We start from the raw sequence: 17876 nt of genomic DNA on the forward strand, positions 1-17876 counted from the left end.
CTGAGATATGTATGATTGCAACAACCACCACAGACTTCCAGCAGCAAAGAACTAAATAAAAGTGCCAAGTTATTAAGTATCCGTTCTTTTACTTATTTATTTAGTTAGTTAAGCTTAGTTTATAGCCTCTGAAAGTTACCTCAAATTATATATATATATTAAATGTGTTGAATTAAGAAACAATTTTGTGTGTTCAGAATAAAACAGTTACTGTACAACTTGTTTTACACATGATAAAATATTAGCAATCTCCTAGTTTTTGTTTGTAAATCAGGAATATATTAATCTATATACTTTTAAAGCCTTCCCTTCTTCCTGATAAATTTTGTACCTTGTCTCAAAACACATTTTAAGTCAGAAGTATCACTGCTCAAGTAAAATAATCAGATTCCTTAGCCAGGGACAATTCTCACATACATTTTCTGAATCTTATTTTGATCTTTTTGAGATGTTTGAGCATATGCATTTGTTCTTAAACATACTTATAAATTATTGTATCACTATAATTTTCAGAAAACCCCTGGATTTTTATTAAAATAATGATAAAATGCCTACCTAAACCTCTCCAGGACAACAAACACACGGAAAAATTGATTTCTTACAGCAACATTTATTCCTCCCATATTTCATAAAGCAATTTTGAAACTAGAAACTAGAACAATGAATTTGTCAGATCAGAATTAATCTGTATTTCATTCAAAGTACATATTTTTCCCCCTTTGGCCAAAGGAATCCTGTGAAGTTCTTACATATCACTAGGAAAATAACCAAGAAAATGTGCCTTTTAAAATTCTGGTTCCATCTTATAGCAAAATTGCAAGATTTTCTCAATTTTTTTTTTTTTTTTGGTTCTACTTTCTGGAGAAGAAAAAGGCTACACGTCACCATAAGCTGGAAGAGTGTGAAAAACTGATTAAATGAAAGCATTTATGGCTGTTTATGTAGTATTTCCAGATCTTCTCTTGACTAGGCTCACCAGTGTTTATGTTGACTAATGAACAGAGTCATCCAAAAGTGGACCCAGTTGCTCAGTCTGTATTTCCTGGACAATATGCTAATGGAAACAGAGCTCCCCCTTTCTCCCAGCAGGAGGGGTTGCAACTGAAATCAGCTTCCCATGGACCAAGGTGGCTTCCTCACCCCTATGAAAGGGCACTGCAATTTACCAAAGATCCCAATTTCTCCAGGTACTATAAACATCAGGTCATTCAAATAGCATATATATAAACGAAACTGCATGGTTCTCACACTTCAAGATAAAGTGGAAGAAACAGCAGGCAGTGTCTCCTGTGGAGCACGAACCCACTGAATGTTTGATAGTGCCTGGCACAGCATGTACCTCACAGGCTGATGTAAGGATTGCAGGACCTGTGCCCTTTCTTGCTTACCTGTGGTTTGGAAGTTCCCTTGATAAAGACTATGAAATCATATCATTAACATTGTAGATTTGAATTCAAGTTTTGTACATGCCATTTTGTGGAATGCATAATTATCATTAAATAATGCAAAAAAAAGTTATTTTCAAAAGCCTCTAAATTTTTAAAAAGATCAATAATTCGTGATTTAAAAGCAAAGATTTTTTATCAGTCTTATATACTCTTTGAGTGGATCAGAATAATTCATAAAAATGAATATAGCTTAATTCTAAATATACTTGATATTTGATCATTGTATAGGAGGAAAACCAGCTATCAAATTTTATTCTGTGTGAAATTAAACAATCTTCAGAATTATGCCATGTATAAACCAAATTAATTATTCATTAGAGAAAAAAACCTTCACATTGTTTTTCTATTTGTTTCTTTTTATTTTGTGACATTCTAATTTATACTTTATACCCTTTGTTAGTTTTGTACATGGATATTTAAATAGTATATTAGCAATTTCAACCTTCCCTTCTTTGTAGCAAAACTTTATTTCAAATAAAATCTTACAATACAGAAAGTATTAACACAGTTTGAAATGTTATAAAATCATTCCCAACTGATGACCACACATTTATTTTTTTAGGTTTTTATTTTAATCCCTGTTAGTTAACATACAGGGTTATATTAATTTCAGGTGTACAATATAGTGATTCAACAATTCTGTACATTACTCAGTGTGCATCACGATAAATGTGCTCTTAATCCCCATCACCTATTTCACCCGTCACCCCACCTAACTTTCCCCTGGTAACCCTCAGTTTGTTTTCTATAATTCAGAGTCTGTTTCTTCATTCCCTCTCTCTCTCTCTCTCTCATTTTATTTATTTATTTATTTATTTATTTATTTATTTATTTATTTATTCCCTCTCTCTCTCTCTCTCATTTTATTCCCTTTCCTTGTTTGTTTCTTAAATTCAACACGAGTGAAATCATATGGTATTTCTTTCTCTGACTGACTCATTTCACTTAGCATTATATTCTCTAGCTCCAGCCATGTTGTTGCAAATGGCAAGATTTCATTATTTTTATGGTTGCATAATATTAATATTATTCCAGTGTGTGTGTGTGTGTGTGTATCATATCTTTTTTAAATCAATCGATGGACACTTGGGCTGCTTCCCTATCTTGGTTATTGTAAATAATGCTGCTATAAACATACATGTGCATGTATCCCTTTGAATTAGTGTTCTCTTATTCTTTGGGCAAATACCCAGTATTGTGACTGGATCATAAGGTACTTCTATTTTTAATTTTTGAAGACCTGCCATACTGTTTTCTACAGTGGCTGCACCAGCTTGCATTTCCACCAACAGTGCAAGAGGGTTCCTTTTCTCCACATCTTCACCAACACTTGGTGCTTCTTGTCTTTTTGATTTTAGCCACTCTGACAAGTGTAAGGTACTATTTCATTGTAGTTTTTATTTGCATTTCCCTGATGATAAGTGATGATGAGCATCTTTTCACGTGTCTGTGGTGATCTGGATGTCTTCTTTGGAAAAATGTCTGTTCATGTGTTCTGCCCATTTTTAATTGGATTATTGGGGGGTTTTTTGGGTGTTGAGTTATATAAATTCTCTATATATTGTGGATATTAATCCTTTATTGGATATATCATTTGCAAATATTTTCTCCCATTCTGTAGGTTGCCTTTTAGTTTTTTTTTTTAATTGTTTCCTTCACAGTCCAGAAGCTTTTTATTTGATACAGTCCCCAAGAGTTCATTTTTGCCTTTGTTTCCCTTGACTCAGGAAACATATCTAGAAAGAAGTTGCTATGGCTGATGTCAAAAAAATTACTGCCTGTGTTCTCTTCTGGGATTTTGATGGTTTTCTGTCTCACATTTAGGTCTTTATTCATTTTGAATTTATTTTTGTGTATGGTGTAAGAAAGTGGTCCAGTTTCATTTCTCTGCATGTTGTTACCCAGTTTTCCCAACACCGTTTGTTGAAGAGACTGCCTTTTTCCATTGGAAATTATTTTCTGCTTTGTCAAAGATTAGGTGCCCATATAGTTCTAGTGGGTTCATTTCTGAGTTTTCATTCTGTTCTATTGATCTATGTGTCTATTTTTTTGTGCCAGTATCATACTGTTTTGATTACTACTGCTTTGTAATATAACTTGAAGTCCAGAATTATGATGCCTCCAGCTTTGCTTTTCTTTTTCAAGATTGATCTGATTCTTCTGGGTTTTTTGTGGTTGCAAACAAATTTTAGGATTGCTACTTCTAACTCTCTGAAAAATACTTGTGGCATTTTGATGTGTAGATTGCTTTGGGTAATATAACATTTTAACAATATTTGTTCTTCCAATCCAAGAGCATGAAATGTTTTCCACTTCTTTGTGTCATCTTCAATTTCTTTCATCAGTGTTTTATAGTTGTCAGAGTATACGTGCTTTACCTCCTTGGTTAGGTTTATTCCTAGGTATCTTAGGTTTTTGGTGACTTGTAAATGGGATTGATTTCTTGATTTCTTTTTCTGCTGCTTCATTATCGATGTATAGTAATGCAACAGATTTCTGTATGTTGATTTTTTATCCTGCTACTTTACTGCATTCGCGTATCAGTTCTAGCAGGGTTTTTGGTGGAGTCTTTTGGGTTTTCTACATAGAGTATCACGTCATCTGCAAATAGTGAAAGTTTGAATTCTTCCTTCCTTCCTTGTGTGTCTGCATTGCTATGGTTAGGACTTCTAGTACTATGTTAAATAGCAGTGGTGAGAGTGGACACTCCTGTCTTGTTCCTATCGTAGGAGGAAAGTTCTCAGTTTTTCACCATTATGGATGATGTTAGCTGGGAGTTTTTCATATATGGCCTTTATGATTTGAGGTATGTTCCCTCTAAACTTCCTTTGTTGAGGGTTTTTATCATGAACGGATGTTGTACTCTGTCAAATGCTTTGTCTGTATCTATTGAAAAAGATCATTCTTACCCTTTCTCTTATTGATGTAATATATCACACTGGTTGATCTGTGAATATTGAACCACCGTTACATCCCAGGAATAAATCCCACTTGATCATGGTGATGATTTTTTTAATGTATTGAATTCAATTTTTTAACTACACTTTTTAGAGATGGAGTATGAAACTTTCCTCAAAATATATTAAATCCTTATTCAGTCATTCAAGCAGCAAATATTTAAAGACTTCTCTCTTATCAATATTGAGGACACTAAGGCAGAGCCAGTGTAAAAGCAAGTCAGCTCTAAAACCATATGCCCTGAGTTCATGTTTCAGCTCATCTAAATGTTCACCCACTAAATGAGGGCAAGAGATGTAGCTTCTCTCAGACTCTGCTTTTTAATTAATTAATAATAATAACAATAATATAGTTAACAGAGTATAATTTTTATAGAAAAACAATGTTACCATGTTAAAAATAAACATTTTTTTTAATTATGATACCTTTTTTCTCATTTGCATTAGCACTAGCATTTATAGATACTCATCAATAAAATGTCTCTTTGGGCAAAGGGAGAAGTATATTGCAAATCTGGTTAAGAGCATAAGCCCTTGAGCTGTACAACCTGAGGTTAGATAATAGCCAAAATCCATATTAACTATGTTGTCAGGCAAGATATCTAAGCTAACTGTGCCTCAGTATCCTTCCTTGTAGAATGTAAATACCAATGGCATTTACCTTGCAGAATTATTGTGAGTGTTAAGAGAGGTCTACTTATGTGACCACTTAGAACTATGATTAGGTTTAATAAGTGTCCTCTGAGGGTACCTATTATTAAGGCAAGTATACAACTGGTGATCCAAATCACAATACTTTTGAGATGAAAGGGTATTTCATTAATTATTCCTATACATAAACCAAAACTCTCCCATGCAAACTGGAATTATATAATCAACTTAGCTAACAGACTCTTATTGATTGTAAGATTCTAAAATATCTGATACAAGTATAAATATAAAAATAATCAATTATAGAGACAGTTATTAAGAAAAATTGTCAAAGATGTAGGAATTTGTGATAAATTCTGATGAAATTATTGTTAGAAAAATATTAAAAGTAAAGTGAAAATGAAGGTCTGGCAGAGCTGGACAAATAACAATAAAGAAGAGAAAATCTACAGAAAAAGGTATAAAATATACAAGGATGTATGCTTCAAAAAAAGGCCTTTGTTGGGACACCTAGATGGCTCAGTTGGTTAAGTGCCTGCCTTTGGCTCAGGTCAAGATCCCAGTGTCCTAAGATCAAGCCCTGCATTGGGCTCCTTACTGAGTGGGGAATCTGCTTCTCCCTCTCCATCTGCCCCTCCCCTTGCTTGCATGTTTCTCTCTCTCTCTCTCTCTCTCTCTCTCTGTGAATTGAAAAAAATCAAAAAAAGGTTTTTGTCTACTTGATAAAACACTCAAATATTTTTTTACAAGAATATTGTTTTTCATGATTAAACTATTAAAGTGAAATGAGAGGTAATGCTGACATTTTTTATTGCCACATATTACTCAAAAAAAAATGTGCCAAATGTTATTCTGTTTAGGAACTAGCATATAGTGACAATTACAACCCACATTTCATTAAGTGAAAGGTAAAATAAACATTTTTTCATTGTACTTATCTATTTTTTCAAGTTAAATAATATATTTTTAACATTAAATATGAATTGTTGCTTTCAATTTTAAGTGGATTCACTTTGATTTTCTATTTTCCAATGCCAAATATCCTTGACTGATAAGGACTTCCAGCCCCTTCTTGAAGGACATTGTGAAGATTAAATAAGATGAGGCATCAGCAGCACTTACCAGAGAGCTTAATGCATGCAATAAAGTTTAATACAGTTTAAATTGTATTATTTATACTTGCTTCCTTGCTAAACACAAAAGTTAGAAAAGTGAATGAAATATAAATGCCGCCCTCTGAGTGCTTACTCTGCAGTTGGAGATTCTGATATTCCAGATATATATTACAAAACAAGGTAGTAAGCTCCATAATAGAGATTAGCCAAAACTACTGGCTAGGGATGTGGAGGCAGACAGTTTACAGAATGATTTTAAACCATTTTAAATCATGGAAGTGTGATTATCAAAGAACTAGGGAGAACTGCAGAAGTCTCAGCACAGAACGACTTCTTCCAAATCATTGCACTGAGAGACTTAGCCGAGGAGCATGGCTTCTAGCAGCTTAACGCCATATCCCTAGAATGACCTCAGCTTCCCTTAAAATGCCAGGAGAATTTACTGTTTGTTCCAGCCAAAACCTGATGATAGGCAGATAGGCTCCTGAACCCCTTCTTAGAGCAGTTGCTTTAGAAAGGTTGTAATTCTAAATCTTTCTGTGTCCTTAGAGAAGTAAATCTACCACTGAACACTGTCTCTGCGAGGACTTAAGAGCTCTCTTTGAAATGTAAACATTCAGGGAGATAACTCTCCCTCTCCCCTCCAGTCACTGTGGAGGATAAGGGCCTAAATTGATGGGTGCCTTGCTCTAACTTATACCACTGCCTCCTGTCATAAAGATAGGAGGTTGTTTGCCCCTCAGGTAAGTGCCAACTAACTTAGATGGTTTAGTCAACCCCTTACCACCATCAGCACCTTCCCCTCAGCCCACCTCAGCCTTTCAAATTCTCTAGGCTTTTGTTTAAGCAAAATTGATTTTTATCATGCTGGACCCTATTCTCTATTCAAGTTACTGAATAAAATGTATTCTTACCACCTTAGCACCCAGCTTTGTTTACACGGAATACCAATGAGAATTTAAGAAAACTTCAGGTCTATTTCTTAACTTCTTTGAATGGCTTTAAAAAGACCTATCATCCCCTTCTGCTTATTATCCTTGGACAATAGAACAAAAATATCTTGTAAGTATAATTAGATCACTTAAGCTTCTGTATTTAAGTAATCTAATGACACTGCTCACCATAATTTCATTAAGGGAAAAGAACACTGATTATTCAGTTCATATATTATTATTTTTTTAATTTCTTAGAGAAATACTATCTGCAAGCTGGGAAGAACTGTACTTCTATGTCACTCCAAACCTGGTAGTTTTTTGTTTGTTTGTTCATTTGTTTTTGGTTTAGTTTTTGTTTTTTTACAAAGAAGTTAGAGCAGAATCAGAGGCGCCTACGCAGAAGGAAAATCTATGCAGTGAAACACTGTGCACGTCCTGGGCCTTTGTCCTCAGGTCCAGTCCTTGTCCTTGTTCTGGTCTGTGACTCAGTGTCACTAGTTCCTGGCTCAAATATTGCCTGGTTACTTTCAACAAAGGCATTTGAGCAAGATTAGAGGGAGGAAACTAGGCCAAGTCAGGGTTTTTGTTACTCTTCCTCTCTGCCTCAGGCAGCATTTCTCCAGGGTCTGGCCCTGGAAAAGAATGCCCCATGGTTCCCTCACCCCTAGAGACCCAGGCCTGGCCTGCAGGAGCACTGTCTAGGCTTTGGTCAACACTCTGGGATAACAGCGGCTTCTTACCTATGCTATTCTCACTGTGGTCTCAGCTTTTCCATGGCCTATGTGACAAAGTCCTTGCATTATATTTTCTCTCCTTTAAAAATATAAAGCTGTGTCTGTTTTTCTGGCTAAACCCTGATGGATACATAACCCCCTGGAGGAGAAATGAAGTTAATGATGTGAGCAAGCAGTAGGAGATAGTCAGAAGTGTCTCAAACCAAAAAACAAATCAATTCTTGTTTTAAAATAGTGATTTGTATCTTACAGTTTCCCTATAATTACATGATAAATCTCCATTTTTGTGTCATTTTAATACAATGAATACAGTTAATTTTAGAAGAGAAAAAAATACAGAGCTAATCCATGTTTCCTGGGATCACAGTTCAGCTTATCATAGATATCATGTCATCTAAAATAACAATGCTGATAATAAGCATGACAATATGCAGTTATGACAGCTCCATTTGAGCGTTTCAGAAGTTTGAAAACAGCAAGGACAACAACAACCATAGAACTATACGTAGCCTAAACAGCATTCTCCTACCTAAATCAGCTTCTAATTAAAGCTAATTATTTTCAATTTTCCCCTCAGCACAAACACGTTTATATAACTATTATTCATTCATAAATATGAATTGTCACCCAGAGCGGTTCAGGAGATCTATTTATCACTTAAAAATATGGATTAATTTGTACATTATAAATTACCAAATTTAAAATCTATTATATTATAGAGAATTATTTTCTTTACTTATGTTATTTAACAATTAGCCAGTCTTATATAATGATTTCTAAAGACAAAATAAAACAACAACAACAACAAAGAACCTACATCTTTTTTCTTTCTAAAACATCATTACCTATAATATACAGATTTCTTAAAGTATGTCTGTGAAAGAACTCATGAAACAGAATCAGGTGACGTGCTTGATCAAATTACAGATTCCTGGGTGGATATAGAGGAATTAAATCAATTTATCCAGCTCCAGTTGTGGCATACTTCAAAAAACAGACTACAATGTCTGGAAAATAACAATATGCATATGTTAATATAGATATTCAATTTAATAATAGTGAAGAACTTGCAGATATCACAAATGTTTGCATTGATATATAAAAGCCCTCTGATGTGCCTACCTCCCTATAAAATCAGATCAGAAATTTAAAAGATGGAAAATCAAGTGTAAAAGCAGGACACAGGACTGATACAGAAACGTCTATCTTCAAGAGGAAGCACACTGTGTGAATGTACACTTAATAAGCTAAAATGGGCAATAATCAGAGCGAAGAGTCTAACATAAGTGATCACATTAGCAAAGGCAGTTGGAACATTTAGTGCCGATTTTATTTAGTGCTACATAAGGACTCGACAAAACAAGTCTCAACAGAAATAGCTTCTGCTTTATGTCAGCTTTCAGTTTTAGACTATTCCTGGCAACTGACCTATCCAACTGGTGTTGAAAATTTTAGTTTGACCATTTGGTCATGAACCCTCCCTAAGGGATCAACATGGGACAGAGAAAAACTTTAAAAAAATGTAAATTAGGTGTACCACGGCTTGCAACTCAGACTGAGGTTCAGTCTCTTTGCTGATGGTTTTAAAAATGAAGATTTACTCTCTAACCCTCATGTGCACGCTTCATCTCTGTCTGCCATACTCACCCCTTTATTGTCATACTAAACTCCGGTAACATGAAACTAACTGCAGTTCCTTTAACGAGTACTGCTTTTTCAAATATCCATTCATTTCCACAAGGAATGCTCTTCTTCTAAGTGAAATTCTTTCTCTCCCCAACTTGCATTCCTCATGAATGCTACCTCCTCCATGATGGCTTTTCAAAGACACAGACCACAAGCATTATTATATTTTATCAGTTTCCTTGGAGTACTCAAAGTACCTTTTACAAAAAAAATATATTTTAGGCATCATTTGGCACACAGTTATCATCTTTAATTTGCTTTGTACTTGCTGAAAGGTAGGTCTTTTAATTTTCCTTTCATTTTCATGGTACTTACAAATAAAGCATGGTGAAGAATTCCCATTTGATAATGTCACCCAAAGTAATGCTTCATGGTACACAAAGATATCCTATATGCTATAATAATCAAATAATTTGGCTCAGCATTTAAAACAATGAAAAATAGGATACATGCATTTGTTCAAATGAAGAATCAGAAGGACATAAGAATTTACATGTCTTGACAAGTCTCACTATCTTTGCAAGATTTCCTGGTAAAAGTAAAATTAAAATAGTGTTTTAATATATATGAATGAAATACATTTTTGAAACATGAGAGAGGTTAATGATTATATATCAGTTTGGAGAAATGATAAATATCTGAGCTAAGCTGTTTTGGTTAAAGTCATATAGATAATAAAACTAATTTTATGATGAAAGCATGGCAAAAAGCATAATTCCATTGAATTCTTTTAGAAAGAAAGACAAATGAGTTATATATCAATATTTTAAAGTGTACAGAAATGGTAATCAGACTGAATTGAGCTGGCCAGTGAAACACCATTATTTTTTGTAGGCCTGAAGAATGATCCTAATGCAACAAGTATGTGAAACAAGATAGAGAGCTTTAGCACTTGATAAAATAACTTAGTCCATGAGACTTTGTAGCCTATTAATTTTATTCCAAAGTTTCTGGTCTACTTCCAGGAAAAAAATGGACCTATGTAATTCATTTATTTCTCAATGCCCTCAGGCAGTATTTAGATGGAAATATTTAAATGAATCAATTTTTAAGAATAAGTATAATATGCAAGTTTATAACAAAATGGTTTGGTTAGCACTTAGGATATTTTATGATGGAGATATATATATATATATGATATATATGTATATATGTATATATATGATATATATGTATATATATGATATATATAGGATATATATATATGATATATATAGGATATATATGATATATATATATCCTATATATCATATGATATATATAAACATGTCTTATAAGATATATAATAAAATACATAAATACATATATAATATATAATATAAATATAAAAATATATATGAATGTACAAAATGGTTATGATCATAGACTTCTCAAAACATCTTCCATGTATCAATGAACTACATTTCACTGGTTTTAACTGCACCAGTCAAATATTCCCTTATAATAGATACTTCTAGTTGTATAGAAAAGACATTCTTAGAGAGTAATGATTTTTCACACCATTTGTACTGATTTCTAAGTGCCTAATGTCATTCAGAAATAGTGAGCTAAACTAAGGGATGTCAAAACATGTTGGGATCATATGGACAGTTCTGTCCAAGTAGTACCTTAAATCAGTTATTTTTTTTTCTTTTTCTTGTTGAAAATCTGTCAAATATATATTCTATGAGGAATCACAAAACTTAAAGTATATTAAAAAGTATCAAATTCCAGTTTTATCAATGTGACTTTTAATACTTAAGTTGTCCTTCAGGAAATGTGAAGTGAAGCAATTTTAGATTCAGTTAGGTATTTTATAGTACTACATAATCCTCTTTTAAAAGTCAAGCACCTTTAATTTTTAGCTAATTCAAGCAATTTTATGAAAAAGAGAATGGAAAACTGTAAATCTTTTAAAATAATGAAAAGAGTCTCCAAATTCTTACACAAATCTAGTAAAATTGGTATTTTACTTTTTACACGCTGCCACACATATAGATGGAAAATTTTATTTTGTTGCATTTCCTTAAAATACTGAGCTTTTTAAAAGTGTAACAAATATCATATATTTTTCTGTATTTCTATAGTGTCTAAACTATTTTAATTACTGAATAAAGACGTAGTGGATAAATTTTTTAATATTCCATTCATAGAGAATTCCAATAGATAAATGGACACACAATGTTATCAGACAATGTACATAAAGAAAAATATAATTTTTACTGGTTTAATGAGCTACACTTGATAGATCACAAACAGAAATTATTTTAATGTGCGTTCATATTATAGCCTTTCCCTTTTTTGTCACATCCTCCTACTATGAACATGGTAGACATCTGGAACAGAGCATGCAAAGATATTAAACACTTCAAGGTATGAACAGTCTCATGATAATTTCTAAAACTGAATATTAAGACTCAATATTAGAATATTAAACTGCAATCCATTTCAATGATCCCCACTGCCACCATTAGTGGTTTCAGCTCTCCTGGAGAATTCTGAAGACCAGCAGTGAGGGGTGAGTTGGGGTTTGTTCTGTCATTCTTAGTGTACCTCCTCCCTTACTCACCATGTGTTCCAGTATTCTTTCACTCTATCTTTCCTATCTTCTGTCCTCACTCAATTTTCTTCTTTTATAGAAATAGGGAAGAGAGATGGGAGAAAAGGATCTAAGGATTTTTACCTATGTTAGGCTGTTTGTTGATGCCTCTTAGCTTCTGAATGACTGCTTTCATGCAATGAGATGTTCTCATGGGTTCTTCAGGGGATTACTGTAGGTATTCCTACAAGAGTTTCATGCAGTACTAGTCCAACAATCCTGCCACAGAAATAGACAGCTATTCCTGCAAATGTTCAAATATGACCCTAATTAATGAAAAAGCTATCATCCATGATTGTTGCGTTACCAATGGGACTAGGAGATTCACCCCTTTTAAAGAGTATTACTCAACTTCTTGCTCCAAAGAGTGAATGCATTCACCTTTTCTTTTCTTTTTTCTTTTTTTTTTTTTTTTTTTGGATCTTTTAGATAGTAAACATTGATTCTCCCAATGATGTTTGTAGCTTCTCTTTCAGTCAGTCTTTATCTATGGCTGACATTTTTCATACTGTGAATGTATTGGTTAATTGCAGAAGTGGGATTAAGACAAAGAATTTGATCCCTTTATGGATATATGTCTTTAGCAAAGTGCTAGATATGAACAGAAGAGATACTGTTATGATGGCTCATTGGTCTTTGTATATTTATGATTTGAGAGGGCTAAATCTTGATTATGGTTAGACGTAAAATTTATTTAGATTAGATGTCCCCGGAAATACAGAAGAATATATAAAACTTGGTAGATTGGTGGAAAGGCTGGATCTGTGGGAAAAGGTCTATGTCTGCTTGACAGTCTTGGTAAATAAGGCAAAGATAAGTCACTCCAATAGGCCAAGTCATTCCCTGTGTGTCTTTGATTTATCCGCCCTTAACATTCTGAATCCCTTTATCAAGTATCCTCAATATCCAATCCCAATTACAAGATGCATTTTCATTGCCACCACAACAAATACAAATCTAATTAGAAGAGACAAAGAGTATTACTTCAATCTGATTGAATTTTAATACGTACCACTGCCATCATGTTAACTGCTATAAAATATAACCCAGCAAATCTCAGAGGCTTATCAGAATAAAAATAGACATACATTACAGAGTAACACAAAAGGAAAAAGAAAAAAAAAAGTTAATTCTCATCACACATAATGTTTCAATGTTTAGTGGGTGACATTCAATGCTGTGATTGCTGGTTTCTCCTATTTTCTAGCTCTGTGATATGAGAGGGCCTTAGCGGTCTCTACTTCTACTCAGTCCATAGCCAAAAATGGTGGAAAAACTACATCCTTACAACTGTGGTCTTAAGGGATACATGTATTTTGCCTCCTTTCCTTCAGTAGTAATTAGTTACATAGCTTCTCCTAAATGTGACAATTTCTAGAAAATGTATTTCTTGCATGAGTATCAACATCCCAGCAATAAATCTGTACTATGGAAGGGAAACATGACTCCTTGCATACTGTCAGCTCTCTTTCTACAGTCCCTAATAATATGAGCTTAGTATAGCAGGTAAACATACAAATAAAAATGTAGATATAAAGAGGGGTGGCTTGGTGGCTCAGTCAGTTAAGCAGCCAAGTCTTGGTTTTGGCTCAGGTTGTGATCTCAGGGTCCTGGGATCCAGCCCCATATCAGGCCCTGCACTCAGTGGAAGTCTACTCAAAGATTCTCTCTACCTCTTCCTCTGCCCCTCCCACTACTCCTGCTCGCTCTCTCTCTCAAATAAATAAATAAATCTTTTTAAAAATGTAGGTATAAAGAAAAAAAACAACTTAAATATATTTGAATTTTTCAGTATATCACACAAAATTGATCATAAATAACAGCTGTATAAATAATTTGAATAATGCATATAAATATATATACAAATATGTTTTGTTCAGGAAACTTTCTTGTCCAATGTTCATAAAATATTTATTTTACTATATCTCTAAAAGCAATAATTTCAGATTATTTTGGAGAGATAAAATTCTTAGATAACAATAAAATTAAAATGTAATAATATTTTACAATTATAACATTATTTTATAGCTTTATGATATGCTATAAAAATCATAGAACAAATATATGAGGTCTTGGTAATATACCCATTTCACCAAAATGAAAAGTAAAGTCAAAGTGGATCTATTTCCTTTAAGTGATTAAGCCTATTTTGAACTCAGCCTGTCTGATACCACAATCTTCAATTTACCCACAATGCTATGTTGTCTAACTTACATAAGATGTTCAGCTAAAATAAAATTTTAAAATCACTGTTTGGAATTTAAACAAATGATAATTTGAGCAGACCAACTATTTTTAGATAGTGGTACATTAACATTGCACATGTATATTGTCCTTTACAAACCAAATTACACAGTAAGTGCCTGAAAGCAAAGGAAGACAATATAAACAATAGTGAAATCCTGACAAGAACCAGAGCTCTTATCAAACTACTGATAATTAAACCAAGAGGCAGAGAGATATCCAGGATGCTCCGGTTGGTTCCCCAGGTTCTTTTCTTTCACATCAGATGCATTAGGCCTATGCTGATTTTTAAGAGCAATGTCGAGTCACCTCATTTGTATGAAGAAGTCATTTAGGTTATGAAAACTCTTTTATACTTAAATATTTACATAAGTTGTATGGCATCTTTTAGCAAGTCATTCACCATAAATCATAGATTCCAACTTTTTCACCATAAGTTATCCTATCTGGTATAAGCAGTCTATAGATTAGCATTTTTCTGCTAATTTTTTTTTTTTCCAGGTGATCTAACGTTAGTATGTTTGTAAGAAGACGAGATCAGGAGTTCTAATCCCACTTCCTCAGATAAAACGAGTGGATGAATTATATAGCTGCAGTTTTAACCATTTATGATCCACAAATTATATCATTTATGCATTCAATTTAGTTTTGAGTACACAGTATGTAATAAATATGTGTTACCATTAAAGAAATTTTGAGATGGCATAAAAATCAGTCTAATATTATTTTGCTAATTTGGAAAGTCACATTTAAATTGTTACATTAATTACATTTTTTTAAACCTACATTAATAACAAGTTTTTTTCCCCCCTCCATTATTCTGGCTTATACATCATAACTCAATCTTATTACATGTATACAACCCTTCTGCAGTGGAAGAGTTCAATGTAGCCAGTAGGCTATTTTTCTTTTTTTTTACCTATGGAGCACTATAAAAAAGAGAGAACATATGGCTATTTCAACAGAGAATACCCAGCAAGTACTGATATTTAGTATTTAGTAGTTCTTATAAAATTTAATGTAATTGTTTATCTAGACTAACATGACAAATGGGATAAATAATCATCTGCAACATTCAATTTATTTTTCCCAATGTTCTTAGTTGTGTCTATTCCTTAGAGATAGCAATTCAAATTGTCTTCATTATACAAGACACTTAAATTATTGTAAATATACTACAATATGTAAAATATTTAAGCATGTATTATATTAAGATTATTTGTGTCATTTCAGATAAATTTGTCTTCATTGTTCTTGAATGTTCTGCTTGATGCATTTTTAATATTTTCCATTTGCAAGAAACTAATAGTGATAAAGCCTCAGTTAATTAAATGATACTTCCCCAAATGACTTCTATTTATTTAGTGTGTATATGCTGAATAGTATACCATTTTTCTGTAGATTGCTATCTTTTCTATTCTTTTCAGCATCTATTAGTGAAATATAAATAAGTGACTCCGAATAATCATTTGATATTTTGTTCTCATGACAACAATTACAGGTCCAAGTCACACCCAAATGATTTCTTATATTCACAATACCTTTGCAAAGTGCATAAAGGATCTAAGGGTAAAGGGTCAAAAATAGCATCTAATTAGCTTACTCTTTTGCATAAGAAATAGAAAAAAAGAGAGCAGATAGAAATCAAAAGAATAAATTTGACACTCATAGTTACTCTTATTGTTGAATACTAGGGTGCAAAATACAATCAAATTTTGAAAATTAAGCTTTCATCTTTATAATGGAAGATAAGTGCAACATTACTTAAGTTGTTTTTAAAGGCAAGCAGAACTTTCCACCAATTTAGTCTTTTGTTATGTAAACTGATTAGACTTGTTATTTTATATTATACTGCTAAATTCAACTGAATATTTTTTTCTAAAAAGTATCTTGGCTTAATTTCAAAAAATTCTAAGTAAAATATAAAGGCTTACAGTGTACAATGTCTTCAAATAAATAGTATAGTTTTCCCTTATATTATATGTATACAATAATGCATGAGATGAGTCTAGGCCAATATTCTCATAAAGTGAGTCACGTGATGACTTTATACACTGAGGTACATTATTAAATAGGCTTGCAGCTACAGAACTTGTACTAGATTTATAGACACCAAACTGAAGGACTTCATGACCTTGAACTGCTCTTTGACTCATACCAAAGATATATGTACATACATATATAGATATGCATCCATAACATACATATCTGCACACACATACACACATACACACAATATTTTAGTCAATAATTTTACTGACTTATTCTTACAAGAAGAAAAACCTTCACTCCAATTTCTCACCTATACAATTCAGCCATTATTTTGCTGGGAGAATGAGCCTCTCTGAAATGTAAATTCTGCTCTCTAACACTTGATCCATTTCAGTTTCAAAATTCACTATTGCATCTAGTGAGCTTAACCAGATATAAGCTTCGTGGGACCAACAAGTTGGTTTTGCTCCGTATGGTGTCATCTGTCAGAAAAGTAGAGGCTATCTCAACTACAGAGACCTACTGATTCCTGGCATTACTACCTGTCTATTTGAGGCTATAAATAGCAATTTCCTGTGCTCTAAGCCCTGCAGTGCTGCCACATGTTGTTAGGTTCACAGAAGGCCAAAACAACCACAGCCCAGCTACTGTTTATCAATACTCAACTGATAGAAAGGAGACCAAACCAGCAGTTACTCTGCAACAAAACAGATTTTCAAAACATTCCGTTGGTCTATGCAGCTTTTTCTACAAGTGCCATTTACTATTGTAAACTAGTTTTGGGGTTTAGGTAGTATAGCAGCACTGTTAGTTGCCTATTCAACACCAACTTCTTTCTTTCTTTTCAATTAAACCAGACTTTTACAGGTAAACGGTTTTGAGTAACTCTATTTCCAGCTGAGAGGTTGAAGACAATCCTGGGATCTCATTCCCCTTGCCAATGATTGCTTTAGAAATTAGAACGTGACACAATTCCAATGAATTAGATAAAAGAGGACACTTACTGGGTGCTTCTGGAAAAGGTTTCCAGACTCATAAAAAGGAACACACACAGGAAGATATAGTGTCTTTTCCTTCAATGGATGCTATTGTGTCAGTAAATGATGCCTGAAGCTACAAGAATTTTAGTGATATAAGAGGAGCTAGCCTGAGGTCAAAGCTGACAATGGCTGGACAGAAAAATCCTGGATCCAACACAAAGGAGTTTAACCATCAAATGAATCACCCTGCCTCTGGATTTCTTCTTAAAGGAGATAATAATGTATTTTCCTTAAATGATAAAAGAGAGGCAGTAGGACGTTTCTGTCATTGTATTTGTTGGTTTTTGGTTCATCTTCCAGTTACTTGCCTACTGTCTAACTAGGAGATGAAACAATTGATCTGGCTACACAAATGCCCTTGTCTATGATAAAGTCTCCTTTCATGGAGGTCATAAGGTAGTGTAAATTCTTAAATTAAATATTTGAAACTTCAACTGTAGGGTCTAATACCACAATCCACTGACTATGGCAGCTATCAGGCATGTTATAAATGCTT

Source organism: Ursus americanus, chromosome 1 (assembly GCF_024610735.1).
Source record: "Ursus americanus isolate L20-20 chromosome 1, mUrsAme1.1.p, whole genome shotgun sequence".
In the NCBI taxonomy this organism is placed as follows: domain Eukaryota; kingdom Metazoa; phylum Chordata; class Mammalia; order Carnivora; family Ursidae; genus Ursus; species Ursus americanus.